This window comes from Elephas maximus, chromosome 3 (assembly GCF_024166365.1).
Source record: "Elephas maximus indicus isolate mEleMax1 chromosome 3, mEleMax1 primary haplotype, whole genome shotgun sequence".
Taxonomy (NCBI): Eukaryota; Metazoa; Chordata; class Mammalia; order Proboscidea; family Elephantidae; genus Elephas; species Elephas maximus.
Window position 1 is genome coordinate 47,327,470 of NC_064821.1, and position 6,217 is coordinate 47,333,686.

General features: G+C 39.5%; 1 pseudogene; it reads right to left on the reverse strand.

The window, feature by feature from the left end:
• Positions 1-5,138: 5,138 nt before the first annotated feature.
• On the reverse strand, positions 5,139-5,807 carry LOC126072528 (ras-related protein Rap-1b-like; annotated as a pseudogene).
• Between the last annotated feature and the right edge of the window lie 410 nt (positions 5,808-6,217).

A 6,217-nucleotide genomic window follows, 5' to 3' on the forward strand; every position in this document is an offset into this window, starting at 1 on the left:
GCTTGGGTCCTGAGGACATTCAGCAATGTCTTGTAAGGCGTCTGCCCCAGGCAGTGCCCCAGAAAATGCCCCTGGCAATGTCTGAAACTACAAAGACTCTTCAGGCACAGCTGGGGTAAAACCATCAGGTGGGAGTAAGGGTTCTTTCTGTTGGCAGGAGTGATGCAACAGAGTTTAGGGGCTCAATGTCCCCAGGTTCCTGATTATCTGCCCATATGTTCCCATCTCAAGGCTCAGGATCCCATTTCTTCCCAATCCATGCACTCACTTTAGACACAATCTGAAGTTTGGAATTTAATTGGCTTATAATTCAGCCATTCTTTCTATAAGACTCTGAGTTTGGTTTTCGGCAATGTCAGTTCTAATACTACAAGAAATAAGGTTTTCTTTCAGGGCAGAAGTGGCAAATTTCAGGTCTTTTATGTGGCACTCTAGCTGTGACTCTGAAGCCCTGAGCTCATCTCTTTTATTTTTTTAAAAATTTGATTGTGTTTTAGGTGAATGTTTATAGCACAAATTAGTTTCTCATACAAAAATATATATCAAATTGTTCTGTGACATTGGTTGCAGTCCCCACAATGTGTCAGCACCCTCCCCACTTCCCTTTCCATCCTGGTTCCCTGTGTCCATTCGTCCAGGTTTCATGTCCCTTCCTGCCTTCTCATCTTTGCTTTTGGGCAGGTGTTGCCCATTTGGTCTCACATGCTTGATTGAACTAAGAAGCATGTTCCTCATGTCTGTTATTTGTTTTATAGGCCTGTCTTATCTTTGGCTGAAAGGTGGACTTTGGGAGTGGCTTCAGTTCAGTGTTAGCAGGGTGTCCGGGGACTATAGTCTCAGGGGTTCCTCCAGTCTCTGTCAGACAAGTAAGTCTGGTCTTTTTTTCTTTTTTTAATTTGAATTTTGTTCTATGTTTTTCTCCTGCTCTGTCCACATCCCTCTATTGTGATCCCTGTCAGAGCGGTCAGAGGTGGTAGCCGGGCACCATCTAGTTCTTCTGGGCTCAGGGTGGTGGAGGCTGTGGTTCATGTGGTCCATTAGTCCTTTGGACTAATATTTTCCTTGTGTCTTTGATTTTCTTCATTCTTCTTTGCTCTGAGTGTGTTGGGACCAATAGATGTGTTTTAGATGTCTGCTCACAAGCTTTTAGGACCCCAGCTGCTACTCCCCAAAGTAGGATAGAGAACGTTTTCTTTATGAACTATGTTATGCTAATTGATTTAGATGTTCCCTGAGACCATGGTCCCCAGCCCTCAGCCCCAATAAGTCGGTCCCTCAAGGTGTTTGGATGTGTCTAGGAAGCTTCTATGACTTTGCCTTGGTCAAGCTCTGCTGACTTCCCTGATATTGTGTGTTGTCTTTCCTTTCACCAAAATTAACACTTGTCTATTATCTGGTTAGTGATTTCCATTACCTAGCCCTGCCCTCCCTCATAACCATCAAAGATTATTTTTTTCTGTGTGTAAACCTCTTCTTGGGTTTTTATAATAGTGGTTTCATACAATATTTGTTCTTTTTGTGATGGACTTATTTCACCCAGCATAATGCCCTCCAGATTCATCCATGTTGTGAGATGTTTTGTGGATTCATCATTGTTCTTTATCGTTTTATAGTATTCCATTATGTGTATGTATGAAAATTTGTTTATCCTTTTGTCTGTTGATGGGCACTTAGCTTGTTTCAGTCTTTTTGCTATTGTGAATAATACTGCAGCGAACATGGATATGCATATATCTATTTGTGTGACAGCTCTTATTTCTCTGATATATTCCTAGGAGTGGGATTGCTGGATCATATAATATTTCTATTTCTAGTTTTTTAAGGAGATGCTGTATTATTTTCCATAGTGGTTTGACCATTTTACATCCCACCAGCAGCACAAGAGTTCCAGTCTCCCCGAAACCTCTTAAATGCTTGTTATTTTCTGTTTTTTTGACTCGTGCCAGTAATGTCGGGGTAAGATGGTATCTCACTGTAGTTTTGATTTGCACTTTTCTAATGGCTAGTTTTTTAATGGCTAGTGGTCATGAGCATTTCCTCCCATGTCTATTAGCTGCCTGAATGTCTTCTTTAGTGAAGTGTCTGTTCACATCCTTTGCCCATTTTTTTTTTTTTGGATTATTTTCTTTTTGTTATTGAAGTGTTGAAGTATTCTATAGATTTTAGAGATTAGAGATTAGGCCCTTGTCAGATACGTCATAGCCAAAATTTTTTCCCAGCCTGTACATTGTCTTTTTACTCTTTCAGTGAAGTCTTTTGATGAGCATAACAGTTTCATTTTTAGGTGCTCCCAGTTATCTAGTGTATCTTTTGGCATTTGTGAATTGTTAGTTATGGTTTGTATTGAATTTGTGCCATGTATTAGGGCCTCTAGCATTGTCACTATTTTTTCTTCCGTGATCTTTATCATTTTAGGTTTATATATTTAGGTCTTATGTACATTTTGAATTAGTTTTTGTGTATGGTATGAGGTGTGGGCCCTGTTTCATTTTTTTACAGATGGGCATCCAGTTTTGCCAGCAGCATTTGTTAAAAAGACTGTCTTTTCCCCATTTGATGCAGTTTGGTCCTTTGTCAAAGATCAGCTGGCCATAGGTGGATGGATTTACATCTGTGTTCTTGATCCATTGTCTGTCGTTGTACCAGGCTGTTTTGAGTACTGTGGCTGTATAGTAGGTTCTGAGATCAGGTGGTGTGAAGCCTCCTACTTTGTTCTTTTTCTTCAGTAATGCTTTGCTTATCTGGGGTCTCTTTTCTTTCCATGTAAAGTTGGTGATTAATTTTTCCATCTGGCTAAAAAATGCTGTTGGTATTTGGATCGGGATTGCAATATATCTGTAGATCACTTTGAGTGAGTGTCTTAGTTATCTAGTGCTGCTATAACAGAAATACCACAAGTGGATGGCTTTTTTTTTTTTTTTTTTTTAAGTAGGTTAAAAGGCCAAATTCATGGTGTCAGCTCCAGGGGAAAGCTTTCTCTCTCTGTTGACCTTTTCATCAATCTTCCCCCAGACTAGGAGCTTCTCTGCACAGGGACCCCTGGATCCAAAGGATGTGCTCTGCTCCCGGCACTGCTTTCTTGGTGGTATGAAGTCCTCCTGTCTTTCTGCTCACTTCTGTCCTTTACATCTCAGAAGAGATTGCCTCGAGACACAATCCAACCTTGTAGATTGAGTCCTGCCTCATTAAAACAACTACCGCCCATCCCCCCTCATTAACATCATAGAGGCAGGATTTACAACATATAGGAAAATCACACAATGCTGAGAATCATGGCCCAGCCAAATTGATGCACACATTTTTGGGGGGACGTAATTCAATCCATAACAGTAGGATTGATGTTTTCACGATGTTGTCTTCCTATTCATGAGCATAGCATATTTTTCCATTTATGTAGCTCTCTTTTCGTTCCTTGCAAGAGTATTTTTGTAGATTTCTTTGTTTAGATCTTTTACGTCCCTGGTTAAATTTATTCCTAAGTATTTTATCTTTTTAGGGGCTATTATAAGTGGTATTGTTTTCCTGATTTCCTTTTCAAAATTCCCTTTATTGTACATGAATCTGATTTTTGTATATTCATCTTGTATCTTGCTACTCTCCGTAACCTTCTTCTGTTAGTTCCAGTAGTTTTCTTGTGGAATCTTTGGGGTGCTCTATGTACAGGATCATATCATCTGCAAATAGGAATAGTTTTACCTCTTCCTTTTCAATTTGGTTGCTCTTTCTTTTTTTGCCTTACTGCCCTAGCTAGGACTTCCAGCACAATGTTAAATAGGAGTGCTGTTAAAGGGCATCCTTGGCTTTTTCCTGTTTTCAGGGGGAATGCTTTCAGCCTCTCTCCTTTCACAATGATGTTGGTTGTTGGTTTTGTATCCCGTTTTGTATAGATGCCCTTTATTATGTGAAGGAACTTCCCTTCTATTCCTATTTTATTGAGAGTTTTTATCAGGAACTGGTGTTAGACATTATTGAATGCCTTTTCTGCATCGACAGAGATGATCATGTAATTCCTTTCTTTTGTTCTATTTATGTCGTGGATTACATTGATTGATTTTTCTAATGTTAAACCATCCTTGCATACATGGTATTTAAATACTGTGGCTCCCTGTTGGATAGACACACAATCTTTACACCCAAATGTTAATGCATACGAAGCAACAAGGCATGGTTAAATAAAACAGCAATAGTTACTGCAGCTTAGGCCTCGTGACCAATTACACATGATTAAAATTACTTCCCACATTCACATCCACAGTACTGGTCAACCATTTAACATCTCAACCAAAACGTTACACGTTGAAACAATCACTAACAGGCAAAAATACTAAACCTGTATATTTGGTACTGCAAATACACTTACACATGAGCAAGCAAGGGATTCACAGTGAGAATCTACGGCTGCAGAAGCCTGAAAGTGATTTACAAAAATTGTTAAATCATTAAAAAATTGTTTGAAAATATACACTTCTTGTTGTAGACCCCCACTGTACACACAACTATAAACACTGTTCCCTATGTAAACAAAAAAGGAAACATATAATAAGAGATTTGAAAAGTCGGGACATTTCCTTCCCAACAGATATTAAAAGCAATGTCTTTAAGACATTATACTGAAAGGACTATCATATTTTAAAGACAAGATCACAGTCTCCACAGGTTTTTCAAAAATTAAAAAAAAAAACTATATAGCTGTGTTGATCAAAGCATTTATTTTGTACAATACAACGATAATGATCTTGAATTTCTTTAAAAAAATTACAATAAGCTACAAGTATCAAAAGAGCAAAGTTATCTGGAGTAGTCTATATAGGAGCTCTTTGGACTTTCTTTTATTATGCTAAGATAGTAGTGCTTTTAGGATTTACATTATTGTACTCTCCAATACAAAGTATGAGTTGTGTTAAAGTATACAGCACACCATTTTCATACATGTACAACATCGGTGGATGAAGAATGTCTCTTAGCACTAATAGTGGATGTAGCCTCTGGATTTACCACTTGCATACTCTAGGGCTATTATATAAGTAAAAATCTCTCTTGTGATACTGGAAAGTGATTAGAATCTACAAACTGATGTAGTAGCTTTCATCCGCCTCTTAAAGGGTACCACCACAGGAAAGTCCATTTAAGACGTAGGTTTAACAAAGTTGGAATGCTGGCACTGTTGAATAGGGCAACAGTTTTTCAGACCTGGCTCAAAGCTACAATGCATTTAGTATATTAAAGCAGCTGACATGATGACTTTTTGAGGGCCTTCCCAGGTACAGGAGTTTTTCTGTTAGTTTACAGCACTAGGTCATAAAAGATCTCATTAACATTTATTTTTGACTTTGCAGAAGATTCTAAGAATGCACAGTTGTTCCACTGTCGTGCTAGATTTTGGCCTTGTTCCTTTCCTACAACTCTTTCATCTTGTAAGTCACACTTATTTCCAACCAGAATCATTGGAACATCGTCAGTGTCTTTAACTCGAAGAATTTGTTCTCTCAGATCTTGCAAATCATTAAAAGTGGGCTGTGCTGTGATGGAATAAACTAATGCAAAGCCTTGTCCATTTTTCATGTACAAATCCCTCATTGCTGTGAATTGTTCCATTCCTGCAGTATCCAAGATTTCAAGCATACACCATTGTGCATCTACTTCAACTTGCTTTCTATAAGAATCTTCTATCGTAGGATCATATTTTTCAACAAAAATTCCTTGAACAAACTACGGTAGGGAGAAAGACCAAAATCCATTCCCATCTGACTCAGAGCAGACTTTCCAACACCTCCTGAACCAATAACGACTAACTTATATTCACACATGGTGCACACTTGTTGTTAAAACCTTTCGCGCTGTCACTGGGTCCGCGAAGCCAACGTCTTCCAACGCCTTGCGCTCCCTCCTGGTCTCTGTTCCCGGCGCCGCAGTGGTCCTGCTGCTGCCGCCGCCACTGCTTGGCTCTTTATTTATTGATTATATGTTCATTTGTTTCATCCTGCTTCTTTGTTTTGTTTTGATATGCCAGACAGGGCATGCCAGGCATGCTTTGCTGCTTGCCATCTGTAGGCGTGATAGCAGTCACCACCTTGTCCGAGTGGTTAGGGCAACAGCAGGCAGGGCAAGTCTGCCTCATTGTACACTGGTTTGGCAGGGTGGCTAAGGGCGGACTGGGCATGCACTGTCTGCCTCCTGATGTTGGTCCAGTAGTTTGGGGGCGTTCCCAGCCCCTCGC